The sequence below is a fragment of the Sinocyclocheilus anshuiensis genome, unplaced genomic scaffold (assembly GCF_001515605.1).
Source record: "Sinocyclocheilus anshuiensis isolate Anshui unplaced genomic scaffold, SAMN03320099.WGS_v1.1 scaffold942, whole genome shotgun sequence".
Classification (NCBI taxonomy): domain Eukaryota; kingdom Metazoa; phylum Chordata; class Actinopteri; order Cypriniformes; family Cyprinidae; genus Sinocyclocheilus; species Sinocyclocheilus anshuiensis.
Window position 1 is genome coordinate 973,504 of NW_015536531.1, and position 13,885 is coordinate 987,388.

A 13,885-nucleotide genomic window follows, 5' to 3' on the forward strand; every position below is an offset into this window, starting at 1 on the left:
ATCCAGTGGAGGGTAATGTGGTAGGTCTATATAGATCATAAATTGGGTGAAAATTGGTATAAATCATATTTAGATACCGGTAGGCCTATGTAGGTCTACATTAATGTTACGTTGTAGTTTAGGTTAAACACAGATAAGCACAAACCGCATTATTACATTCATAAATAACACCGGTAAATAAAGAGAAGTGTTATAATGTATAAACAATAAACACAATACCTAGCCTATAGGCTATTTTGAACGGTTTCAGAAGAAAAGAATGCAAAATATAAGTTGCTTAAACAAGCCAAAATTCAATGCGAAACTGAAAGCAAACGGCGTTCTCGCGCAGCCTACCTCTCTCATTCGGCATTAATCCAATTAAATGTGTCCATATTTGCGATGTATTTGAATGCTAAACTATTATTTATTATGTAAACCTGGCTTACTTAAAAAACATCCTAGTCACATGAGCAAATGTGTGTTTGGCCCGAGGCTGAACGGCACGGATTGTACTACGCAGTACGCACTATTTAAATTAACCAGTGTATCTATATGTGTGGTTGACTGACTGTATTTTATTCTGATAATGAACAAGCTGCAACTTTTGCAATGATGTAGGCTATGTGTGTGCGTGAGGCGCCGGCGATCGAACAGCGGAAACAAACAAACAAACAAAAATACTCCGTCATTTTTGGTCATACAGATCATTCGAGACTGCAATGTGTTTACTTTTATTTCTGTCATCTCGGTTTCCTTTCCGTGGACTTTCTTAGAGCGCCGCGCTACACAAATAGCCTGTGAACCAAACTCGGCAACATAGCCTATCTCTCAGTCTTTTCCTTTTGTTTTGTTAATCTGTTAAAAAGCTTAAAAAATTTCTTTCTGCCCTATAATTTCTGAAAAATTGGCCTTTTTTCACACTTCCGTGTTCGAAAAGCGGAAGTTTCAAATAGTAGTGTAAAAAAACTTCCGCTGCAGTCTGTATCAATGGCTGTGCCCATAGCAGGGGATTGCTGTGATTTATTTATGTAAAATTCAGCACAGATACCTTCTAAAGACACCAAAATTAGTTTACAATCATTAATTGAGTATTGTGAAACCAAGGAAGATGGTTTCATGATATTTCATGACTTAGAGGGGAGCGTGCAAGCCATGACCACCTTATTCTATTACAAAACTGCAAGAAAGCAAACAGCATATCACATAAAAGAGCATTTCAGTTAGCCAAAGTTTAAAATATGAATTACGACTAAAGACTGTTTTGGATGATTAAATTAAAGGTTTGGGGAAAACTTATTGTATTAAACAATAATGCTCACATTTTTCATGCTCTTACTTTACAATACAATCTTCGAAAATTGCATGAAATTAAAGTTGTTCAAATAAATGAATATTTCCAGCACATAGATGATTATTTAAAAAATAACAAGATTGATCTTAAACGAGTTATATCCTGCATGATTGAGTGCAATGATTGAATAGCATTATACAAAAACAGCAGGTTAATCATAATAAATATAATGCAAGAATAAACAAAATAAGTTTAAAAATAAGTTTAAATCAGTCTGATTATTCATCGAGGAGTAAATCATGCTATTCATGATTTTCAGCAATATAAGACACGCTCTAAGACAGAAATCGTAGTTTTCAGCTTGAATATATGACACTTTTTACAGAAAATATTATATTGTTGTGGCCTGTACCATCTTGTTATCTATGACAATGAGTAACAAATTATTAAAATAATTAGAAATATAACCATTTGAAAAAAAGCAGAAAATAAATAATGACTTTGGACACCAAATGTACCTGCAATTATGGAATTACCCACCAATTCCATGTGAATTCTGGAGATTATTTACATAACTCATTTACTTCATTTAAGTGATATTTTCTTTGAGTTGAAGGTTGACTTTTTGCTGACCCCTTTCATAACGTTGGACCTGTAATCCATACAGTCATTCTAAGATAACAGGATTTTCTGCAATGGCCTGCCTTAGTGGGTCAGTCAAACATTGATATATGACTGTCAGACCAGCATCCATGTGAATGAATCACTGAAAATGACTAGAGTGCTGAGACTCATCAGACTGAGTTTATATAAACCCTTAATATAACACTTTATATGTATAAATATGGGCTATGAATCAATTAAAACTTTTAAGCACATGCTGATAATTAAATCACATTTGCATATGTCAGTAATTGCTAAGAAAAGCCCCAAGTGAAGATAATTTAAAAAATGACATTATTGAGGAGGATGAAAACACTGAATAGACAAAGTGTGAATTTAGACCTTTATCCTAAGCTTTAACCTACAAGTAACAAAATGAATTTGATTAAGTGGAGTTAATTAATAAAGCTTGATGCTAATGTTCGCATACAAATGTAAGCATTATGCAATAAGGATGGTACCAAAATGCATTTTATGATAAATGTAGTATTACTACACACTCAAAAATGAACTTAATAACAAAGTATACATTTTTAGCATATAGCATACATTTGCATATCAGGACATGCAGCCTACAAATAAACCAGTAAAATCCCTACTCACTCCCTTAAAGGCATAGTTCCCCCAAAAATTAAAATGCTGTCATCATTTATGCGCCCTCATGTTGTTTTATACAATGAACACATTTCATTTATTTTATATTTAGTGATTAAACCGCTCAATTAATTTGGATTCATTTGAACAATGTCTTTATGACCTTTAGGATCTTTTAAGTTTCGGTTACCTTCCAATGGAGGGACAGAAACCTTTTAGGTTTTAAATAACAATATCTTCATTTGTGTTTTGCAGATTAAGTCTTATGCACTTAGGGTGAGACATTAGGGTGAATAAATTACACCATTTTCATTTTTGGGTGAACTATACCTTTAAACATTTTCCACCTCAGCATGACTTATAGCATCAATAATAAATTCGCTTGAGAGGTAAACAACAACTCAATTTTTTTCCACTACTGCACTGAGGTTATTCTACAGGGCACCAGACTCATTTAACAGGGCTCTCTATGAAAATTACTATAAATTACTAAATAAATTACTAAAATTACTGGATTGTGGCTGCTGAAACTAGACTTGACCTGAACCATGCAACAATGAACTGACTGGAGCTGAATAATGACTCCGTTGTCTTGCTACAGCTGCTTTATAGCAGAATTTGGATTTACCTCATTTTTGAAGTTTGCATCATTGATTCTGTTACTTTCTTGTTTAAAACTATGAAACTGCTCTCTGTAATTCTGTGAATCTCTGCTGAATAAAGCGACATAAAAATAAAGGTGACTTGCTTGACTAAAAGGAACCATTTAGGAGTCAAAGGACTCTTTGTAGTTGCCATATTCAAGAAATTGCATGATATATATTCAGAAGTACTGCCATGGCCAATTCTGAGAATGTACTTTTATACAAATACTACTTTTCTGTTTTCTTTTTTCATCACTTCTCATAACACCAGCTGACCTTTGCATAATATCATTATTGTGCACACTGGATGTTTTTGAGTGGATCTCTGGGATAATTGGGCTGGCGTACGATGCATGTTGAACATTTTGTGATTACTATTACAATGTCTTAATTCATTCTTGGCCAATACGAACTTCACATGGCCTTTTCTTGCACTTTCAAATCCCCAAATATCCTTCATTGATTTCTTTATTGATATCTGGTCTCAGCCTTTTAGTGATTACTATTCTATTGCCCTTGCACACAATGAGAGCATTAACAGACACTTGAGCTCTGCAGTTCCAGAGCTCATGAACATCTGCAACAAGCAAGCTTAGCAGATGGCAAACATCTTATACAGTCTTATACAGATATTTTTCGCTGTCTTACAACTCATAATAGCTTTACACAGTAGCTTAGCATTTTTACTAAAAAACAGTTGCACAACTTTATCAACTCAGTACTCGAAACCTTGAGTAAGGTTGCCAGTACAATCTAAAGAAGCCATTTGTTGGAGTTTTCTTCATCAGCCGTAAATCTAAATAGCCTATTGCATACATGTGCAGTCAATGATACCCAACATTTCCTTCAACTGAAATTCCATTCAATAACATAAGGTAAAGTGAATGTTAAATGGGCAGAACATCTAAAGTGGCAGAACAATTAAATATCCCTCACACAATAATGGCCATTTCCACGTAGCAAAACAACATGTGAATTGTGTTATTCCCACTGGGCATTGCCGCATCGGAGTGGTCATGTACTGCAGAAAATCTCAGCAAGTCTTTATTAATTTTGATCTCAACTGGTGTTTCATTATGGCCCTTTGGGAGGTTGATGTGTTTTAAACAGGCTCAGCTGATCTGCTTTGGTCTTGTGCTTTGTCCTTTATAAAAGAATGTCATCAGTAAGTTATAAAGCAACCTGCAATGAATTTTACTGCATATTATAAAATAATGTAATTCTGTGCAGAAACATCTACCCTTTACATCAAAAGCACCCTGTGAGAGAAGGCTTTGGGTACTGGATTAACAGGTAAAGTGTGGAGATTCTGACATTTTCAGAGGCTGCTGGTGTGATAGTGATGCACATTGGCGTCACTGCCACTGGGCAGGATCAAGGGGGCTTGACCCAGAAAGACTGGGAACTGACTGCATTTCTGGTAGTCATGTGGTAGCTATACAGAACTAAAATGGCAGTTTTAAAAGAAAGAAATAAAGGAAAGAAAAAGTACAAATCAGTTGAAGAACACCATTTATTTATCCTGATATTTTACATATGCAGTACATATTTTAATAAAAAGTATATATTATGAACTCTTGGGATTTTAACACAGAAAAGTGAGAACGGCTTGAAATACAAAAACATCCAGTGAGTGGCAGTTTTCTGTGGACAAAAGCACCTCGTTAGTGAGAGGTCACAGATGAATGGGCAAATTGGTTCAAGCTAACTGTAAGACGACTAAAATAACCACATGTTACAGCAGAGCTGTACAGATGAACATCTTTGAACACACCAAACCTTAATGTGTATGACCTACAGCAGCAGAAGAGCACACCTGAGGCTACAGAAACTCTACAAAACTGGACAGAAGCCTGACTGGTCTTAATTTATGCTTGACATAAACCATGAAGCCTAGCTTAGTCTGGCGGTTATGAAAGCTTGTCTCTGATACAGGATTAAAAAATGTACTTTTTATCTCAATTCTAACTTTATGTCTTGCAATTCTGAAAAAAAGGAAGTCAGAATTGCGAGATGTAAATAGGTAATGAGCATTATATAAAAAAACCCTGCCTGACTGAATATTGCCTTTAATGGCTACTCAAGCAGCATAATTTAAATATGATGATTTCAATGTATTTCAGCCACCTTTTACAGTCACAAGACCTCAGTCTTACTGAGAATCTTTGGCTTAAAATGTGGCTGAAAATTTAAAGCATAAATGTACAACTGACACAAACTGAAACCGAACTGTAGATACCCCAAAAATAACACATATTTCCTTTGTTGATGTTATTTGTGTGTGTGTGTGCGTGCGTGCGTGTGTGTGTGTTGTGAATAACTTAAAACCATTAATCTATGTTACAGTATTTCAAAACCATGATTTTTTTTGTTTGTTTTTTTGCAAATGTACAAGATTGAGTCATTATTATTTTGGATCTTTTTTTTCAGTTAAACTTCATTCAGTTAAAAACATTTTTTTTTTTTATATAATTTTACACTTGAAACCTTAAAAAAACGTAAAACTTCAGGGTCGGTAAGATTTTTAATTTTTTTGAAAGAAGTCTTTTATGCTCAGCAAGGCTGCACTTATTTAATTACAGCAAACTATAGTAATACTGTGATATATTATACTTAAAAAAAAAACTGTTTTCTATGTCAATATATTTTAAAATGCAATTTATTCCTCGGATTGCAAAGCTAAATTTTCAGAAGCCATTACTACCGTCTTCAATGTCACATGCTCCTTCAGAAATCATTTGGATGCTGATTAAATGCTCAAGAAACAAAAGTTGTTTAAAAAACTGATAGACTTACCTCATGACAAATTTGACCAGACCTCCAGCAATTTAAGGCTTAACAAACTTGACAATTTAATAGCTGAAATCTCAGTGTTCTCAATCTCGATGAGGTTTGTGTGTGATAATCCTGACAGGGAAATATTCTTGTTGGAGAAATCAAACACAGGCATTCACTCTCCCAGACACACTCTCTGAGATATATAATAAATGTACACGCAATGGATGAAGACATTCCATCATACTGAAGCTTTTAGAGAAGACCACAAAAGCTATTAAAGGTCCTCAAAAACCCAACACGGCACATGTCTCTCTCCTGAACCCTGACCACTGTCTCACCTGGACTCAACACCTTTCCATTTAGCAGAGCCTCTTCTGAACTGAACACTTAAAATCTGCCTCTCTCTTATGAAGAAGATGGGTGCCAACTTTGGAGAGTGCATAAACCTTTACAAGACCCCCTATAACTATATTCAGTTACATGTTACAAGTGCCATTTAAACATATTCACAATTACTGTCTTCTCTATTAAACATATAAAATGGCTGAGATCTACAACTGTGTCTACTCTGCGGAGTAATGTTTCCTAAAAACACAAATCCAAATTTCTTCAGAGCCAACTGTTCATAAATCAACCATGCTGTGCTTAGACCTTTATAGAATGTGTAATTCTTCACACCGGATACACCTGCACCAAATCACTTTAGATTCAGCTGCTCATGAATTAATCATCCTGGATTTTTCTGCACTGTGGTTTTTACAGTATGTGCAACATTTTCAGTCCAGTCACACTTGCATTTGTGTTCAAGAGACTCAGGCACGACGCACCATGTCATGGTTATGTTTTCGTATAGATCCCAAGGCACACCACACTGCATAAAAAGCTGATTTGAAGCACAAACAAGTTGAATGCATGCTTGAGGACTCCTGCTGCGCTTGCTTTAATGCTGTGTGAATTCCGTTGTATTTGAGGTAGCTTATATCAAACCGTAACACTGAGTGAAATGGAAAAACAGTGTGCCGTAATGCATTGATTTAAGCTCATGAAAGCATGAGGAGCTAAAAGTGCAATGTTTTTTAAGCAATAGAAGAGCTTTTGTTGGGCAGATTAGAACATAAGTAATGAATTTCCTCTGCTGTGACACCTGAGGAGAATGCGTGTAGATTGTTTGAAAAGACACTTGGCGCCTTATGTTTGTAACAAAAAATATTCTGAAGAAAATTAACAAGTAAAGGGTGGATAAATAAGATTATGAAGGACTATAAAGGTCAAGGTTAAAGGAATAGTTTACCCAAAAATGACAATTTGCTACAAATTTACTTTATTTCCCTCAAAATGTGTTTCCCTCAAGCCATCCAAGATGTAGATGAGCTTGTTTCTTCATCTAATCAGATTTGGAGAAATTTAGAATTATATCACTTGTTCACCAGTGGACCCTCTGCAGTGAATGGGTGCCGTCAGAATGAGAGTCCAGTTGATAAAAACATCACAATAATCCACATGACTCTAGTCCATCAATTAACATCTTGTGAAGCAAAAAGCTGCACATTTGTAAGAAACAAATCTATCATTAAGGCATTTTAACTTTAAACTGTTGCTCGTGTTTCAAAATACGAGTGTATTATCCATAATATGCACTTCTTCCAATGAAAAATTCTATCCGCTGTTGTCCTCTCACATCAAAGCCCACCATAATTTTTATAATAATGTTTAATTTATATAGCGCCTTTCTCAGGCTCAAGGACGCTTTACAAGGAACACCGAATACAACAAATACTCATTACAAAGTAACAATTAAGTGGACATTGGACATTTGCCCAATCCAGTCACAGATAATGCAGTTGCATATAACACAAATTGAGTAATAGTCATAATAATAATCATACATATGGGACAAATACACAATGCTATTTAGTGATAGTGTTGATTAAACAAGTAGGTTTTAAGCTTTGATTTAAATTAGCTGAAAGAGTTAATTGTTCTGAGTGCCAAGGGGAGCAAGTTCCAAAGTTTGGGTGCCATGACAGAAAAAGACCTGCCGCCCATTGATGATAAGCGGAACCTAGGCACACAGAGAAGTTCTGGACTAGAAGACCGGAGTGAGCAAGAAGGAATATAAGGAGAGAGTAGGTCGGAAAAATAAGAGGGAGCAAGACCATAGTGTCACGGTCAAGGTGTGTGGAGGCAGGCAGGATGACGAGGACGACCAGAATTCAAATAAGGACATTTAATGGAGCGACAACAAGGCAGACGAGACATACACACTCAGGGTTGTTTGTTTTTTTGCAAATGTACAAGATTGAGTCATTATTATTTTGGATCTTTTTTTTCAGTTAAACTTCATTCAGTTAAAAACATTTTTTTTTTTTATATAATTTTACACTTGAAACCTTAAAAAAACGTAAAACTTCAGGGTCGGTAAGATTTTTAATTTTTTTGAAAGAAGTCTTTTATGCTCAGCAAGGCTGCACTTATTTAATTACAGCAAACTATAGTAATACTGTGATATATTATACTTAAAAAAAAAACTGTTTTCTATGTCAATATATTTTAAAATGCAATTTATTCCTCGGATTGCAAAGCTAAATTTTCAGAAGCCATTACTACAGTCTTCAATGTCACATGCTCCTTCAGAAATCATTTGGATGCTGATTAAATGCTCAAGAAACAAAAGTTGTTTAAAAAACTGATAGACTTACCTCATGACAAATTTGACCAGACCTCCAGCAATTTAAGGCTTAACAAACTTGACAATTTAATAGCTGAAATCTCAGTGTTCTCAATCTCGATGAGGTTTGTGTGTGATAATCCTGACAGGGAAATATTCTTGTTGGAGAAATCAAACACAGGCATTCACTCTCCCAGACACACTCTCTGAGATATATAATAAATGTACACGCAATGGATGAAGACATTCCATCATACTGAAGCTTTTAGAGAAGACCACAAAAGCTATTAAAGGTCCTCAAAAACCCAACACGGCACATGTCTCTCTCCTGAACCCTGACCACTGTCTCACCTGGACTCAACACCTTTCCATTTAGCAGAGCCTCTTCTGAACTGAACACTTAAAATCTGCCTCTCTCTTATGAAGAAGATGGGTGCCAACTTTGGAGAGTGCATAAACCTTTACAAGACCCCCTATAACTATATTCAGTTACATGTTACAAGTGCCATTTAAACATATTCACAATTACTGTCTTCTCTATTAAACATATAAAATGGCTGAGATCTACAACTGTGTCTACTCTGCGGAGTAATGTTTCCTAAAAACACAAATCCAAATTTCTTCAGAGCCAACTGTTCATAAATCAACCATGCTGTGCTTAGACCTTTATAGAATGTGTAATTCTTCACACCGGATACACCTGCACCAAATCACTTTAGATTCAGCTGCTCATGAATTAATCATCCTGGATTTTTCTGCACTGTGGTTTTTACAGTATGTGCAACATTTTCAATCCAGTCACACTTGCATTTGTGTTCAAGAGACTCAGGCACGACGCACCATGTCATGGTTATGTTTTCGTATAGATCCCAAGGCACACCACACTGCATAAAAAGCTGATTTGAAGCACAAACAAGTTGAATGCATGCTTGAGGACTCCTGCTGCGCTTGCTTTAATGCTGTGTGAATTCCGTTGTATTTGAGGTAGCTTATATCAAACCGTAACACTGAGTGAAATGGAAAAACAGTGTGCCGTAATGCATTGATTTAAGCTCATGAAAGCATGAGGAGCTAAAAGTGCAATGTTTTTTAAGCAATAGAAGAGCTTTTGTTGGGCAGATTAGAACATAAGTAATGAATTTCCTCTGCTGTGACACCTGAGGAGAATGCGTGTAGATTGTTTGAAAAGACACTTGGCGCCTTATGTTTGTAACAAAAAATATTCTGAAGAAAATTAACAAGTAAAGGGTGGATAAATAAGATTATGAAGGACTATAAAGGTCAAGGTTAAAGGAATAGTTTACCCAAAAATGACAATTTGCTACAAATTTACTTTATTTCCCTCAAAATGTGTTTCCCTCAAGCCATCCAAGATGTAGATGAGCTTGTTTCTTCATCTAATCAGATTTGGAGAAATTTAGAATTATATCACTTGTTCACCAGTGGACCCTCTGCAGTGAATGGGTGCCGTCAGAATGAGAGTCCAGTTGATAAAAACATCACAATAATCCACATGACTCTAGTCCATCAATTAACATCTTGTGAAGCAAAAAGCTGCACATTTGTAAGAAACAAATCTATCATTAAGGCATTTTAACTTTAAACTGTTGCTCGTGTTTCAAAATACGAGTGTATTATCCATAATATGCACTTCTTCCAATGAAAAATTCTATCCGCTGTTGTCCTCTCACATCAAAGCCCACCATAATTTTTATAATAATGTTTAATTTATATAGCGCCTTTCTCAGGCTCAAGGACGCTTTACAAGGAACACCGAATACAACAAATACTCATTACAAAGTAACAATTAAGTGGACATTGGACATTTGCCCAATCCAGTCACAGATAATGCAGTTGCATATAACACAAATTGAGTAATAGTCATAATAATAATCATACATATGGGACAAATACACAATGCTATTTAGTGATAGTGTTGATTAAACAAGTAGGTTTTAAGCTTTGATTTAAATTAGCTGAAAGAGTTAATTGTTCTGAGTGCCAAGGGGAGCAAGTTCCAAAGTTTGGGTGCCATGACAGAAAAAGACCTGCCGCCCATTGATGATAAGCGGAACCTAGGCACACAGAGAAGTTCTGGACTAGAAGACCGGAGTGAGCAAGAAGGAATATAAGGAGAGAGTAGGTCGGAAAAATAAGAGGGAGCAAGACCATAGAGTGTCTTAAAGGTGAGCAGAAGAATTTTGTATCTCACACGGAAAGATACAGGCAACCAGTGTAGATTGAATAGAATAGGAATGATGTGAGCAGATTTTTTTGTGGAAGTTAATAGTCTGGCAGCAGAATTTTGAATGTACTGCAAATGAGAGATGGAGTGAGCTGGTGAACCAGAAAAAAGAGCGTTACAATAGTCAATGCTATTTTGTTTAAAACTGTTTAGGACTGTTTTTGCTTGTAAAAAGTAGTGCTACATTTATGCATATTTCTCTCCTAAATCAGACGAGACAACTTTTTTCACTGGAGAAAGCAATATTATGAATAGAGGACTTGTATTTTAACTGAAAGAAATGGTTTGCTTTCATCTTGATGGATTTGTTTATAAAAACATGCATCTTTTCACTTCACAAGACATTAATTGATGGACTGGAGTCATATGGATTACTTGTAGATTATTGTGATGTTTTTTTATCAGCTGTTTGGACTCTGATGGCACTAATTCACTGCAGAGGATCCATTGGTAAGTGGGTGATATAATGCTAAACCTCTCCAAATCTTTTCTGCTAAATAAACAAACTACAGGCATTCACAACAAACCCAAAAGTAGTTGCAAATTTTGTTTGTTTTCGAAGTTCCTTACTGTGCATTAAAGTTATTGGTAAAACATTAATAATATTATTCACATGCTTGCACAGACTACACAGGTATCTATTTGCACTATTCCCCATGCAATACTGTATTATAGAAATACAGCAACCACAATGGGTTTGATTCCCAGGGAATACATAAACTGGAATGTATACCTTGAATGCATTGTAAGTCTCAAAAATCTCAAGATGAATTATTGTGTCAGCTGTTATACAGTACATCTCTGCACATGAAGATCATTAATCACTTAGAAAGAGGTTCCATCATTAGGCTGCTGTCAGGCTGTAAAATTCCCAGTATTCTTTCCCTGGCCTGGTTTCCTGTCAGTGATCATCTCTCTCTCTCTGTGTGTGTGTGTGTGTGTGTGTGCACGTGCGTGTGCGTGTAATCCCTCCCTTCCTCCGTCCATCCATCCAACCAACCATCAATCTATCCATCTATCCCTCCCTCCCTTTATCTATCTGTTTGTTCATTCGTTCATCCCTCCCTCCCTCCCTCCATCCATATATCTATATATCTATAAATAAAAGTGATAAAAATAAAAAATGCTAATGTAATAGCAAGTTTACAGAATATACAGTAAGCATTTAATATGTAATATTTAAATATTACATTGCACAGTGAAAAGTTAACAAAATTAACTTTGCATTCGCTGTACTGAGACCACTCTTCTTGTTCACCCATCTCTCTTTCTCTTGCAAAACTGATTTAATGCTTAACCCTGCAGGAACAGAGTGGAGATAATATGAATTATTATGCTGTAACTGAATGGAGGTGGAGAGTTGAAGATCAAGATCGACAGAGACAGATTGAGAGAAAGAATACACAAAGTGATATCTGTATAATAGACCTTGACGTGAAACACATGGTCCAGAGCTCAGGTTAATTCATATGAACTCAGTTTGGTAATGGATGAGTTTAGGGAGAATCAGTATTACGTATGAATATTTTTGTATTGGCCTGCCATCCATCTGAGCTGTGGTCTGCTCCATATTATATAACACAAGTGGAGGGATAAGGCAATGTCTGGCAAACCCTTCATCAACACCACCAGTCTCAATAATGAATGAACTGCAGCCATCTGTTGTCAAACTTAGCTTGATGCTGGGCTGATTGGAGAAATCTGTGCTGCTTTGTGTCCATATTATTCCAGACAAAAGTTGACTAATATCTAAAGCTTCGCTTGAACTCAATGTAGTTTCAAATCAGGATTTCAAATCTTTGTCAACCTGTGACTAGCTGTACACATAATGATATGATAAGTCGTCATAGGGGACAACTGGGAATTTTATTTAGAGTTTAGGTTAATGTCAGAAATATGAAAAAATGTAGTTCTCAAATTACATTAACAAATTGTTAGTGGGAATAACTTGTATTTATATATTTCTGGCATCACACACCACAAGTGTGTTGCAGATCACAGCAGTGTTTCCACTGAGCTGCATAGAAAAACAAACCTACAGACCAATTCACAAACAAATTACTCTTATGAATTGTGAATCGGTTCATTTAATGAATTTTTCGAAAGACTCACAAACATAAAAAGTTACCCGTTTAAATAAGTTTGATAAATCCTCCACTAAATAAACTCACCAAATCCATCCCAGCGGCTTAACATACAGTATGACTCACTTATTGAACTGCAACTTGCTCCAATATAGCCATTAGGCTGCTATTACTTGCTATGCCAAGAAAAAAACAAAAAAACATTTTTTCTCATTGTGTATTTGATTTTCTATATGTTTACCTCACTTTCATGTATGTGTGCATGTTTATCTTCATTTTATAACTTAAAGCATTTACTCTCAGGCAATGAAATTGATGAGCAGGCCTACCTAATGTAATAGTATGACAAGAAAAATAAAAACTGTAATTTAAAATAGAACAAATGCATTTTTTCCTCATGTTTTACTAATATGTTTTCAGTGTGCCCCAGGCCCTGTGATTTTAAGCATCAGCCCTGTAACTACATAAACAATAATAAATTAATGTTTTTTTTTTATTTGTCTGTACTCAAGACACAGCTATTGAACAAACACTGTACTGCAGACTCTGATCAAGAATGAATAATTCTGAACTAAACATAAGTGTAAAGTAGTATTTTACTATATATGGATTCCTTTTTGAATACACTGAGTTTGACACTGAGTTTGAGTCTACAAAAATAAATCTCACCAATGATTTTACTGAAACATTAGCTCTGTTCCAAACCTATTGAGCTGTTTCGCTGCCTAAATAGGAAGCTGCCTATATGACTGCATGAAATGGAACCCATTAGTGATTGATTTGAAACACTCTACATAACCATTAAACCCCATACAAAAAGCAATCACACGCCTTAAAGGGGTCATATGACGTTGCTAAAAATAACATTATGTTGTGTATTTGGTGTAATGCAATGTGTTTATGCGGTTTAAGGTTCAAAAAACACATTATTTTCCA